Raw genomic sequence first — 14,639 nt, 5'->3', positions numbered from 1 at the left:
GACCAGTTAAAAGAAAGAATGGAAGAACAAGATAACATCCAATCCATAGAAGAAGAAGCAAGGGTCAGCACTATACTTGGAGAATTCCCTGCAAATTGGACTAAAGTAAATGATGCTATAGTGGTGCCAGTGTTGACATTTCCCCAACTGGTAGTACAAGAAGAGGTGACTCATGAGTACCCTGAAAATCGGGAAGTTCAGGTAGCAGATGCCATACCAGCAGTGGAGCCAGAGAACCCTCGCCCTGCCAATGGTGAATCTGTCATACCAATGGTGAGACTAAGAGTCAGTAGGAGAATACTACCTAGTTTAACTACACCCGTAGTTAGCTCTAGACCACCAGTAAGATCCCCAGTCACACCAGTATTACGCAGGTCTACCCGCACTACACAAGGTATACCACCCATCAGATATGGTATATAGCTAAGTTTATGTGAATGTTGAAATTGTGTATATATGTAACTGTTTTCAAGTTTGTGCCTACAGGTAATCTGTAAGAATTTCCTTTGAATTTTCCAGTTTTTACCTTGTTTCATGGACACTGAACCACAGGACTGTGTGAGTGGTCAAAAACTTTCCTTGAAAATAATAAACCATTTGCCCAGGAATGGACCATGGACATTGATGATGGACTTATCATCATAGGACTATTTTTGGAGCTCTTGGTTTTTGTTAATTTTTCCTTTTTCAAATCTTGTACAATTATAATTGCTCATATTGTTTACGTGTTTTATATGCTTTTCATCAGCCCAGGAGTGCTGACTTGCACTAGGGGGGAATGTGGCGCCCCCAAGAGTATGGTCACCACAATGACATTGCCTTCCTCCTGGGAGGGTGATGTCATGCTTGGAAGCAATGAAGGGTCTCTCTCGCGGTTAACCTATACATGCAACACAGGTCCACTCCAGGCCAGCAGGGGGAACTCTGAACCTGAATTGAGGGGAGGAGGGTTCTCTGAGGGCCAAGAGGAAGGAGTGAGGAGTTAGCGTGAGGAGGGTGAAGTGTGCAGATGTGAGAGTGAAGCGCGGAGATGGAGCAACGAGGGAAGGCTCATCTCCATCGAGAGCGCATGATCTGGAGCCTGGTCTCCATGGTTGTATGCATACTAATGGTCCTGCAACAGACACCAGAGAAGTAGTAGGCTGTAAATGCAATACTCCCATCTAAGACTTGAGGGCACAACAGCAACTTGGATAGTGAGCCGGGACTTAGGAGCAAGGAGTCCCCGACGCAGGCTACAGATGTCTGCTGTACAAGTATAGTTCTTGGGAACATCTGAAAGGAGGAACTCCAGTGTAACTCAGTACTGGGAGTACTTCACTCAAATAAGCGCTAGGAAGGAGGCTGCACAGCCCAGCTGCTGAGAGAGAATCCCTGAGTTGCTTCCAGGCTAACCTGCTCCGGTACCATCTGTAACCAGGACCCTGGACTGCATTTATCAAGTAAAGGTACAGAAACTGCACACCGCTGTGTCTTGTCTGCTTCCTACCCAGCCGGCACTGTTACATCCCTATGCCAACCACCACTACACTGCCCTGGGACTACAGCTCCACCTGTGGGGAGCTTTAACATCTTTGCTGCACTACACCATCAGTCCCAGAGGATCTGCATGCAGCATCAGCTTAACATCTCAATTGCCGAACACCACAGGTCGCATCACGAGCTATTCATTTAAACTACTACATTCCACCATTCAATCTCCCCTATTAATTGGGTGCCCAGGGCCACGGACCGGGTCACTGCTGCCGTGACACATCCCGCTGATACTGGCCCGGTACCGAGTAGCCCACAGCCCTGGGAGGATGACCCACATACACATTAGATGACTGTTGGCAAAACAATGGTCCAGCCAGCCGAGCATTCAGCCGATGGTCATCTCAGCCGACTCTTCCATAGACAGGCATGCTCGTTCAAGTAAGCCATCCTGTGTTCTCTATGAGAAAGCCGCCGAATGACATGTCAAAAGGCGGCTTATCTCCTAGAGAACAACGCAGTCTGAAATTGGACATCTCCAATTGAAATCTCTCCCGATGACTAGTAGGTCAACTCCTCCATACACATTAAACAGTCTGCCGAACCCTTTGATATTGGCAGGTTCAGCCGACATTAGTCCAATGTAAATCGGGGCCTTTGGGCTGGCTTCACATGTCCGACATTCATAGTCTGAGCATGGATCTTGGACCCTGAACTGGCAGCTCGACTTGTGACCCAAACTCAGCAGAATATTAAGCCATGATAGTCACATATGATGCTGTTGAATTCAGGTTAGGAGACGTAGTGCCAGTCTGAGCATTGCAGTCCATACTCAGAGCATAAATGTCAGACATATAAAATCGGCCTTAGTCAGCAAATCTCTACCTTATGTCTAAGGGATTATAATATCTAACCTCAGTAGGCTCCCTCTAGAAACTCTAGTTTTCTCATAATGAGGTGATAGCCATTTATAGTCTAGATTTTTATTACCATACTCCTAGAGTTTTGTAGGTACCTGGCCACAGGTCTTCACACCCTGATGCCCTCCTACTTAACTGTCTAACAAGTCTCTAGTCAGCACCTACAATAGTACTAGTCGTAGCAATTAATATATCTCAGTGCCCTGTAGAGTAGCATTTTATACCTTCCATTTCTTAAGCAATATGTCATTTATTTTTTTCCTATTGACTTTAACAGGAAAAATGCAACTGGAAAAATGTATTCATAAAGTACAGAAAAAAATATTTTTACGTGACGCACCATAATGTTAGTCTCTCATGCATTTTCTAAGAACATTTACATATGCAAATAGTCTGTTAAAGGCGCTGAAAAAAAAACCAAGCAATTGTTTTGTGTGTATGGTGTTCTATGTCTCCAAACTCATGTCCATACATCTACTTTTGACCTGAATATGACGTCTCTTTTTACTTGTAAAAAAAAATGCTCAATTCACTTTCCTGTGTCATTTTTGCAATGGATCAGTAAAAAAACAGATGGTGTGTAGATAGTGACTAGATTCTTTTGGTTCTTTTTTTAACATCCATTGAATTTAATAGTGTAGTGCACAGAACACAAAAGTGCATACCGCCAGTTATTTCAAGGGAACAATATGTGTGAGTCGAAAAACTTTCACCTGAATTAGTCCATGTACAGTCCATCATGCACATGGTCTGAAAATATAGTTATCTGAACTCGGCCTAAATCCTTATTATTAATGAATCCCCTTGCGGTTTATGTCTCAACTGGTGAGGTGGATCCTCAAATTCCTGGCTTGGATGAGCAGTTGTTATGTAACACGGACAGATGGTGTCGGCACAGCAAGTTTATGTAGATGGAGCAACGAAAGCAGTAGTGGCAGAACGGCAACAGGAGGAACTAACGAGGATCATTGGATCCAAGAATACAGTTTTGAGATAACGGCAACAGGAATGACCAAGTGGCTTTCCATAAGAAAGTATAGGAGACTCTGTTACATATGAGGTTCCAAGGCAGGACCAGACCTGTAGTGAAGCAGAGTTAAGTCAGGGAGTAAGCAGAGCTAGGTTTGCTACAGAGTTCAGTGGAGAACTATCAGCAGAACAGCAGAAATGACTCAGTGATGGCAAAGCTAAATTTGTCGCAAGGTTCAATGCAGAGCTGGCGGTGGTATGGCAGAGTTGACTCAGTAATAGCAAAGCTTAGTTTGTCACAATGTCCAATTCACATCTAGGAGCTGTGTGGCATGGCAAAGCTGACTCATCAATAACAGAACTTAGTTTGTCACAAGGTCCAATACAGAATAGTCAATGGTGCACAGTAGCTCCAAGGATGCCAACTACCTGAAAAATCAGGCAGCATCCAGCCACGAGAGATGGCCTAAGATACCAAGGAGCATGATGACTCTATGTAACCAGTATAGAAGAAAGAAATAGAGAGACCGGCATTGGATTCATGAGAGCTGAGTAACATAATTGCCATTAACAGGCTTTATGATTCAACACAGTGAATCACTTAAAACTATGAGAATAGAGCTCATGCACAAGGAGGTGTTACTAGAGACATATTGCTTCTTATATTGTACCTCCTTTTGTTTCGCATTTCCCACACAGCATTTCTTCTGTGGGTTAATATTTGTACACACAAAGTCCGACCCAGCATATGTAGCAGTGCATGGCTGCATGGTCCTGTATTGGAGACTCTGAGCCTTTCTCATTAAAACTTCAGTATGGGGGGACGTGGCCTAGCTGACTAGCAAGTGAGACTTAGGAATAGGGAGCTCCTGAGAAAAACCACCCAACCCGACTCTCAACTCGACTATTCCATGCCATTCTGCCTGGATACCTTTTAGGAAGGACCCCTGACCCTATTAGGAACATTTGGAGACCAAAACCGACATTTTTGGACCTCCTGGAGCATAGAAATCATCTGAGGCCTTCCACGCCACTGGGCCGCAAAGCCTCGGACTAAATTACCACTGTGCAGCCAACCGGACTTCCAGGGCTGCAGCCTCCCTGCTTCCAGAGCCTCAATCAACACTCCACAATCCCTCTGGACCTGCTCCTAGCTCACCCACACTAGCGACGCTAGTCAGGACCCTCAACCTGCAAGTGGGAATCAGCATTTTATTGTAAGGCCTACCCAGCCTTCCCCTCTGGTTGCGTGATCCGGGGCGCAGCTGCGTTTCCCTTGAGACCCCGGTCCAGACGCTGCGGCCTGCAAAAAGAAGCTCACCATGGGAGATCGTGGGGGCTGTGAGTATTACACGACAGATCGCCCTGACCTCCTCCCCTTAGCTTATATAGACTTTCTGGAGAGCCATAAATCAGCCTAGAATCGGTGCTCTTTATCAGCAGAGACGCGAGATCGCAGCTGCGTTCTCAGTTGATCAATCATCTCAAACTGATAAACGGTGACGCTGCAAAGTCTCTGAACGCACCTCAGTCTCCAATTCCATCACACCTGCGACCTCTCCTGAGCGTCTTCCATTGGAGTCGCAGCTGTGATCCCGGCAGAACGCATCCTGAGATAAATAATTACATCACCCACTGCGACCCCTCTGCGCACCCTCGTTTGGAGTCACAACAGAGATCTCGGTCAATTTCATCATCCTTCTGAGATCGCTGGTGATGTTTTTGCGGTTCAGCATCTAAGTGGATCCTCCTACAGCATCATGAGTGGCGTTAAAACCAGAGGGAAAAATGTAACCTCGCCCTTAAATAAAGCTCAAAGCCCTCTGAAATCTGACAAATCATTTAACAACCGACATCATTTAAGGGACCAAGTCAATGCTCGGAGCCCCATTAGATCTAGATCTCCTCTGAGAGACTTCTATCACCAAGCTGATCGAGGTAGAAAATTTACATTTGTACCAGAAGTCCAATTACAAGAAAGCATGGACTCCTCCATAAACGCCAAGCGGAGAATGCCGGGAACCTATGATGAAAAATACTCAAATATGGCAGGGATATCTGAGTCTGGGGAAGAATCTAGGGACTACTCCCCAAACACAACTCCGGCCAAAAGCAGGTCCAAGATGGAAACACTTGGGTCAAATTTGGATCTCGACATTCCTCCTCCGAAATCACAAACCTCTGATAACATGGAGTTCCTATTCAATAAGTTAAGTACCCTACTTGGTAAAAAACTCGACATTCAAAGTCAAAGACTTGACCTGCAGTTTCAAGAATTCCACGAGACGGTGGAGAAAAAATTAGTAAACCAGGAGGAGAGGATAAATAAGCTCGAGCCGAGATCGTCAGAATACTCAGTGGACCTGGAATACCTATCTTCGGAAATACATAAGCTCAGGACCAAGATGGCGGATCTGGAAGATAGAAGCCGCAGAAATAATCTAAAAATTAGAGGAATCCCGGTGAGCATTTCCCAAGATTAACTTTCGGGCCATATTCAGGAAATCTTTAAGCAGGCCATCCCTGATCTAACACCATCTGACCTTATCATCGACAGAGCCCATAGGCTACCCCATCCTCCTAAGCTCCCTATAGAGGCCCCTAGAGATACCATTCTCAGGGTGCACTTTTATCAAACTAAAGAGAAGATTTTGAACTATCTGAAATCCAACAAAACTTTCCTGGATCCACACAAGGATCTTAAAGTGTTTCCTGACCTCTCCAAGGAGACTCTGGACCTACGCCGATCATTCAAAAGCATAACATTTGCACTAAAGGAGAAAGGCATCCTTTACAAATGGGGATTCCCCGTGAAGCTACTGGTTTTCTACAGAGGGAGGACAATACCTCTGTTCTCACCAGAAGAAGGAGCAGACTTCCTCAGGTCTATTAAAGAAGCTCAACCTAACCACGGCAAATGACTTAGGCCTTCACCATGGAAGATTACCTTGTTTTAACAGGCAGCTTTGGCCTGATTAACCTCGTACTGGAGGTTTTCTCTTTTTTTCCCGTCCACATTCTGGACCCCGTTGTAAGGAGGTAGTTTCGTAATTGAACTACTTAAACAATTTCTTTATTGTGTTAACCTTTTCACTGCAGCTAAATTCAAAGTTGACGACAAGTTAACTAAAGGTTTGGTAGTTAGTAAAGTTCTATAAATTTTGTTGTTGTTAGTTCAACCTTCTCCTTGAGCATCCAGCGTAACTCCGCTGCAGACTAACCTTAGTCAGTCACACCGCATTGTAACCATGAGCTTCAAAGTGGCATCGTACAATGTCAGGGGCTTGAACAGCCCAAGAAAGAGGCATATCCTCTGGAAGGAACTCATAGATTCTTGTGTAGATTCCTGCATCCAGGAATCAAAATTCCTACACGAGAATCACCCCTACTTTAATCATCATAAATATCCGCATATCTTCGAGTCCTGTAACTCGAAAAAGAAAGCTGGAGTACTGACAATGATTGGAAATTCTATCCCCTTCGAAGCCTTGGAGGAACACAAGGACGAGGGGGGTAGATTCCATATCTTGGTGTGCAAACTGAATGATCAGGTCTGTACACTGGTCAATATATATGCTCCTAACCGAGATCAAGTGTCATTCCTCAGCAAAGTCATGAAAAAGGTGTCTATTGTGAAACGAGGTGAATTATTCCTTTTAGGTGACTTCAACATCACTCCCAACAATATTATGGACTCTTCTTCAAGCTCAAGACCTAATTCCGATAACCTCAATGCATGGTTAGATAAAAATGAGTTACTGGATGTTTTCAGGTGTTTTAATTCTACATCGAGGGAATATTCACATTTCTCTGAGGTGCATCAATCTGCATCCAGGTTTGATTTGATCGTTACAAATGTATTTTCTCTAATTAGATTTAAGGGAATCTCCATTGAAAACAGAACCATTTCTGACCACGCTCCGGTTTTTGGCAAACTTTTATTGGGTCCTCCCTTGAAGAATACCAAACTCTGGAAGTGTAGTGCAAACATTTTCCATAATCCAATCCACAAGACCGTCATCCAGGAAGCTTTAGACAACTTCTTTAGAGAGAATAGAGCTGAAGTGACAAACCCATTCACTAATTGGTGTGCTCACAAGGCAGTTGTGAGAGGCGTCATTATTAGCATTACGTCTAAATTAAAGAAAGAAAATAGGGAAAAAATTAACGCCACTCTCCTATCAATTCGAAAACTTGAAAGTACCAATGTGAACCTTGCCTCACCATCTCCCACCCTAAAATGAGAACTTACTAAACTAAGACAAGAACTCAGGACTCAGCTGAACTCCCCATATGAAGCAATAGTAAAATCTTCTAAGTGTAATTATTACACGTCACTCAGTAAACACATGAGGTACATGTCCAACCGAATCAAAAACAAAAGAATTAATAATAAAATTAATAGAATTAACTTGATTAATGGTAGCTCTAAACTTTCACATCCCCAGGAAATAGCAAATGAATTTGCGAACTTCTACGCCAAGCTGTATAACTTGAACACTGACCCTAAACCACTTTCCCAAAACCTAGAAAAAATTGATAACTATCTATCAACAATAAATTTGCCTTCTTTATCTTCCGATGATTTAGTGTTCTTGTCAGCCCCGTTTACTTCTATTGAAATTGAAGACACCATCAAGAAACTTAATCTCCACAAATCCCCAGGTCCCGATGGGCTAGCCAACGCCTATTACAAAGCCTTCAACAATTCTCTCTCCCCTCACCTTACCGAGGTGTTCAATTATGCCTCAGGAAAGGGAACGTTTCCATCCGAAATGCTGATGGCTTTGATCTCGGTCATCCCCAAAATGAAAGGGGATCCTGAAGCCATAGAGAACTTCCGCCCTATTTCGTTAATTAACACAGACATCAAGCTGTATTCTAAGATCATAGCGAATAGGCTTAGTCTGATAATTCCTAAACTGATCAGCAATGATCAGATGGGCTTTACAAAAGGGAGACAACCAGCGGATGCAACAAGGCGAATCATCAATACCATAAAATGGGCTAACTCATCAAAAACACCCATGGCTCTTAGTTGGTGCTTTCTCAAACAGACACTCAAAAATTCGGGTTCGATGATAATCTGATATCCTTCATCATGGCCCTATATTCAGACCCAAGAGCCAGTGTAATTTGCAATAACCATGTCTCAGAACCATTTGCCAGAGCGAATGGCACTAGACAAGGCTGCCCCCTCTCCCCCATTCTATTTAATTTAGCTATGGAACCCCTGGCCGAACAAATCAGGAAAAAAAACAAAATAGTAGGATTAAACACCTTAAATCGTCATCATAAGATCAGTCTTTTTGCTGATGATGTAATCCTAACTTTAACCAAACCAGAGATCTCCATCCCTGAGGCTCTCTCAGAAATTAACAAATTCTCATCATTGTCTAATTTTAAAATCAATGAACCCAAGTCTAACATTCTCCCCTTAAACATCAGCAAGAACCAAACCAGATGTATTAAAACTGCAACCTCCCTTAACTGGTGTGACAAGGAATTTGTATATTTGGGAATCACGGTGAACAGTAACCTCACTGGGTTAGTTAAATCCAACCTTAAAAAACTATCTGAATTAATAAATAAGGATTGCGTGATTTTCAGGGATAGATCTCTATCATGGTGGGGAAGGATCCTTACAGCAAAGCTCTTTACTTTGCCAAAAATATTATATATTTTAAGGTGTATACCACTCCCTATCCCTTCCATCCATCTTTCTAACTTACAGGCACAGATTAATTCTTTCATTTGGGGCTATAAGAAGCCCAGAACGGCCACTCAAACCTTATTTAAGAAAAGATTGAATGGAGGTATAAGCATCCCTAACATCACAGCCCACTATTATTCTTTGTTACTTGAACAAAGTGCCCATTGGCTATTAAATTCAGATAACTCGGCTTGGCTTGACTTAGAGTTTACACTTAATAACAATAAGCACCCTAGATCCATAATCTATAATGCCATAGCTAACAACCTTCCAAACTCTGCTGCCCATCCGATCTTTCAAGCTGTTGCACTCGCCTGGTTTAAGATCTCTAAACCAAAGAGAGGATCCCATAAAACGACCATCCTTAAAAAAACTCCCCCTAACACTCATTTACTCTATGACTAACCATTCATTATCCCCCATCTGGGCTGATTTAAAAATATCAAACTTAGAAGACATTTTTAACGGGACGGAATTTTTATCCTTTCAAACACTAAAAACTAAATATAATATCTCCTCCTCCCTGTTTCTCGAATACCTTACTCTTAAGGATAATATAAAAATATTTCTCGACAAGAAACTAAACATCACTGAGTCATCTATAAAAATACTAAATAATTGTGGTCATCGTATTTTCTGGAGTCATGGCTTTGTTTATGATAACTACAACCAAGATGCGGCCTTGACAAAAAGCCCTTCAATGCTGAGTTGGAAGAAAGACTTAAACTCATCCTTCACTGTAGAAGACTGGGAGGACTCTCTCTCTCTTTATCATATCACTCCGTACTCTCCATGTCATTGCAGGAGACCCATTTTAAGGTTGTATCTCGTTGGTACTATACCCCCAATAGACTTGCCCACATTGGGACTAGGAACTTGCCTCTATGCTGGAGGGACTGCGGCCAGAAGGGAGACATCCTACATGTTTTCTGGAGTTGCCCAATGGTTAATTCCTTGTGGTCGCAGATCTCCTCCCGCATCATTAGCAAACTTACAGGCAAAACCACAACCCTCACACCTCACTCGGCCCTACTTTCCCTTAATATAGAGGAATTGGACCCTGCCTTAAAAGATATAGTCATCCATGTTTGTCTTGTGGTAAAAAATTCCATTGCATTCCATTGGAAGAACTGTTTCCTTCCCAAAGTTGATGATATCTTACAGTTGATCGCACAACATAGATCCCATGAGTTGCATTTCGCATTGGCTAATGACCAATTCAGTAACTTCTACAAGAAGTGCTCTAAATGGGACCAAGCTTTCCCTACTCCTATTACTTGAATGAATCCTTTAACACTTAGTAATCTCGATAAAAGCTGTTTTAGTTTTGCCTCTGACATAACTGATCTTGTATCTAATATTTGACATAGGATTAGATCTGTAATGACACTCATTATGCTCATTTGTGTGTTTTTATGTTCTTTATTACTATTATCATTCTATTGTATAATCTTGTATTCTATGTGTTTAGGCGTTGGCAAGATACGTTTGTAAAATGACATCATTAATGCATATTTTGCATTTTCTTTACATGTTGTCAACTTGTAATTTCCCTACTTCCCCTTATCTTTCCTTCTCATCCCCATCCCCCCCCCTTTTTTTTTTCTTTCCCCTGTCTTCCCCTCTCCCCATTGTTTAAAAGAATAAAATATTTGGAAAAGAAACTTCAGTATGTGGAAATTGTGTGCATATGTCGTGTCAGACTGAAAATAAAAGGCCGGACTCCATACCCCAAAATCAAACCATATGTATAATTTCATAGATGAGTGGTCTTGTCACTTACAGTGAGTCCCAGTGGAACGGTTTGGCTCATTTTTAGCATGGCTGGTCCCAGCGGCTGGAATGGATTGTCACTCTCCGATGTCAGATATCTACTTTAATGTCGTTTTTGGTCACAAGACTTTAAATTTCACTTATTCCTCCAAATGACATTGACAAATGTGCCCTGATGACAGAAAATCAAAAATAGAAGTTTTTCCTTCTCTGCTCTATTGAACACAAGCCTAAGAAGATTGCATAATCATGGAAATTAGCCGCTACTCCGTTTTCTGTATTTTAAACAATGTTTACATTCGAGAATCGGAGAACTGAATTCATTCACTGTATATTTGCCGACACGTTAAATGGAAAAAAATTGAATTGCTGCTTTGTTACCTGCACTAGTGGAACGGCAGCTGTCTGGTTCCTCTGGGTAACACCTCCACTTTTTATTTGCTCTGGTGTTTAGAAATGCGGCCAAAAGACCAAGCAAGTCAGCTCCTTCCCCGAAGGAAAGACAATTTTGCTAGTGCCATGTGTTAAACGCAGATATTTGCAGGTTCAATTCTGACCCTTTTAACATGTCTTATTATATGGTTTGAGTTGGTACACATGCAGCATATAAATGCATGTTCACATGGCCATAAAGCATACAAAACCTACAAAAGACAAAATGAAAAAAACTCTGCTGTAACCAAATAAGTAAAAAGCAAAAGTGCATTTAAATCATACAGAGTTTTTAGTAATACTGTATTTGATCAAACATAGCATAAAAGCCGTCCCACCATCGACAAGGTGACTCTGTGGTCGGGGCGGTCCTACACTGTCTAATATTAAAAACCTTATCATGTGTCAAAGTTGACGTCTGAGTGAATAAGGGCAGACAAACTGTGGGATCAAACTGGCTTTAGGATGGCCAACTGTGTATAGTTTGTGGCAATATTTTTTCATTTTGGAGAGAGTTAATTTGCATATTTTTTCATCATGCATTGCTAATAAGACTCCAGATTTAGCTTGTCTCCTTAATGAGAGCCAGTCCACCCCCAAAACTAGACAGACAGATATGAGTGCACTAGTTTAAGAATGAAGTAGAGAATTTGGCCTTATCTATTGTCCTTCCTCATCTGTAAGAGGGTGGGCTTTTGGCAAATGTATCATCTATGGCTTCTACTGTATATTGCACTATCTATTGTTGGATGCAGAATTATTAAACTGAGAATTAGTGATGGGCGAACCCCTGAATGTTCGTGTTCGTCCAAATATTTTAAAAAATTCACACACCCAGACCCCATTCAGATGAATGGGGGGCCAGAACATCTACTGTTTTCCTCGCTGTCATCTGCATGACGGCGTGGCAAACACTGCCTCTGATCGGCGGTAAGTTTATTATCGGTGGTCAAAGAGCTGCAGTTCCCACGCGGTCAGATGACAGAATGAGGCAGCAGCTGTGACCGGCGGTAAAAAGTATACCGCTAATCACAGAGGCATAAGCTGATATGAGTACTACTCCCATCAGCCTAAGCCTGCTGTCACTAATAACAGCAGGCGCCGCTGATGGGAGTATTCATAAGTCAGCGCCTGCTCTATAATATTTTTTTTTTTAAATGACGTGGGGTCTGGTCTATTTTTCAACCCTCAGCTGTCAGCTTTATCATGGCTGCTTATAAAGAATAGAGGGCTCCCCATGCTGTTTTTTTCTTAAATTGACAGCCAAGCTAAAACAGACAGCTGGGGGCTGATATTCTCAGGCTGGTAAAGGGCCATGGATATTAGCCCCCTCCCCAGCCTAAAAACAGGAGCATGTAGCCATCCCATCCCAGAAAAAGGTGCATCTATTAGATGCTCTAATTCTGGTGCTTGGCCCAGCTCTTCCCACTAGCCCTGTGGTGGTGGCAAGTGGGATCAATATTTGGGGGGTTGATGTCACCTTTGTATTGTCTGGTGACATCAAGCCCACAGTTTAGTAATGGAAAAGCATGTATAAGACACACAGGTGCTTCTCACAAAATTAGAATATTATCAAAACGTTAATTTATTTCAGTTCTTCAATGCAAAAAGTGAAACTCATATGTTATATAGAGTCATTACAAACAGAGTGATATTTTTCAAGTGTTTATTTCTGTTAATGTTGATGATTATGGCTTACAGCCAATGAAAACCCAAAAGTCATTATCTCAGTAAATTAGAATAATTAACAAAGAACACCTGCAAAGGCTTTCTAAGCATTTATATAGGTCCCTTAGTCTGTTTCAGTAGGCTCCACAATCATTGGGAAGACTGCGGCGGAGCAGTGGGTCACAGCAGCTGTGGCTAAAGTCTGTGTTGCTGCTAAAGATAAATGAATATTCATTTCTCTTATAGCGCACACAGTGACAGCTGCAGCAGCCGGCTTTCAGAAGACATCCGATCCTACTCACCCTCCGGTGTACCCTTGTAACATCTTGTTGGTCCCGGCGCCCTCGCAGCATCTCATTGGTGCCGGTTTCCTGCTGCTCTTCCTCTGCTGACCGATCACGTGACACCGCTCATTAAGGTAATGAATATGCACGCTCCTGTAAGTGCCTAGCACTGAGCTCCCGCAATGAGACAGTTCACTGGAGTTCTTAGCTGAACTACGGTGAACTCACTTAAGGCACCGCTCACTGCGTGAGAATGTTCTTATGCAGCAGTGCCATAAGTTGATAGCTGAACTCTGGTGAACTTTCTCATGTCAGATATGGGGTTAATCTGCAGGCTCTGCGCTGACTGTATGGCTTGTATCAGTTTAAACCTAACAATTTAATGGATAAAAATAATGTTTCATAGCTGTGCAACCGCCGCTAAGAAAGTATGACCATCGAGAGGAAATGAACTCTGGCTTTCAGTCATAGATGTGTGCTGGAGTGGCTTCAGTCACCGTAGTGAGCGGCAGATGTAAGCACGACCCAGCATATTGGCTGGCAGTTGTACCTGCACTGATACGATGCAGACGATCAGGGAATGGTTACAGCCACCACTCACTCTGACTGAAGCCGTGCCAGATGCGCCTCTATGACTGAAAGCCAGAGGCTACCTGGAGGAATACTGTGGTTAATTTCCTCCAAGAAATCGTGCATTCGTTATGTCGGGTGCACGCTTTGGAATGTTATTAACCTGCAGATTAACCCCATATGTGCAGGTAAATAGCATGTGGGGACAGGTTCCATTTAATGAGCATTGTCATATATTTAGTAAAACCAGTCTTCTGTAAAAGATGAAGATCCCATGTCTTCAGATGACTGGTTTTGGGTTTCTTGCCATTCATCACTACAGAGAAAGGTAACGATTTGGCTGCCTCAGAGAGTTTTTTGACTGAAGTCAAGTGAGCCTAAGCTCTCACACAGCCAACCAGTACCCTACTATGCACTAATGGTTATTAAGTGGTTAGATACAGACTTATAGGGTAGCTGCATCCTGTAGATGGCACTAGAGAGTCTGTTTTCTTCATATTGGAATAGGTGATTTGCATACCTTTTTCCTAGGTAGCACTGACTGTCTTCCTACATTAACTTGGCATTCTCCTCTGTACCCCTTAAATGTACTCTTAGGCCAGTTTCAGACATGCAGCATTCAAAATCTGAGTATGGACAGCGATGTCTAGGTCAGCTGCGGGTCTCCTGGCCATAACTAAACAGTCAAGTAGACATGAATGTCTAAGGGGATGGCAGGTTCCCTCAGCTGCACTCTCTTCTCATTTCATGTGACCCCCTGTGCATTTTATGTATCGTGATATAATATCTGCATTTTGGTATTAATTGCACTGTAGTATGAGCCATACTATGTATTGT

The 14,639-nt window shown here is 42.6% G+C and overlaps 1 long non-coding RNA gene across 2 annotated transcripts in view; it reads right to left on the bottom strand.

Annotated features, from left to right (window-relative positions):
• The window catches only part of LOC141084785 (uncharacterized), a 154,384-nt gene that overhangs the window by 13,735 nt on the left and 126,010 nt on the right, over positions 1 to 14,639 (bottom strand). The window contains exon 4 of one of the 2 annotated variants that reach the window (XR_012231113.1): positions 10,831 to 11,020. The exons of the other annotated variant lie outside the window; for it this stretch is intronic. This is a non-coding gene — a long non-coding RNA (uncharacterized lncRNA). Of the gene's footprint in view, positions 1 to 10,830; positions 11,021 to 14,639 lie in introns of those variants that run through there. 2 annotated transcript variants of the gene reach the window in all.

The sequence above is a fragment of the Dendrobates tinctorius genome, unplaced genomic scaffold (assembly GCF_039654945.1).
Source record: "Dendrobates tinctorius isolate UK_male_01 unplaced genomic scaffold, ASM3965494v1 ptg000006l, whole genome shotgun sequence".
NCBI classification, from domain to species: Eukaryota; Metazoa; Chordata; class Amphibia; order Anura; family Dendrobatidae; genus Dendrobates; species Dendrobates tinctorius.
The sequence above is the reverse complement of the archived record's forward strand: the minus strand, read 5'-3'. Positions and strand labels throughout refer to the sequence as shown.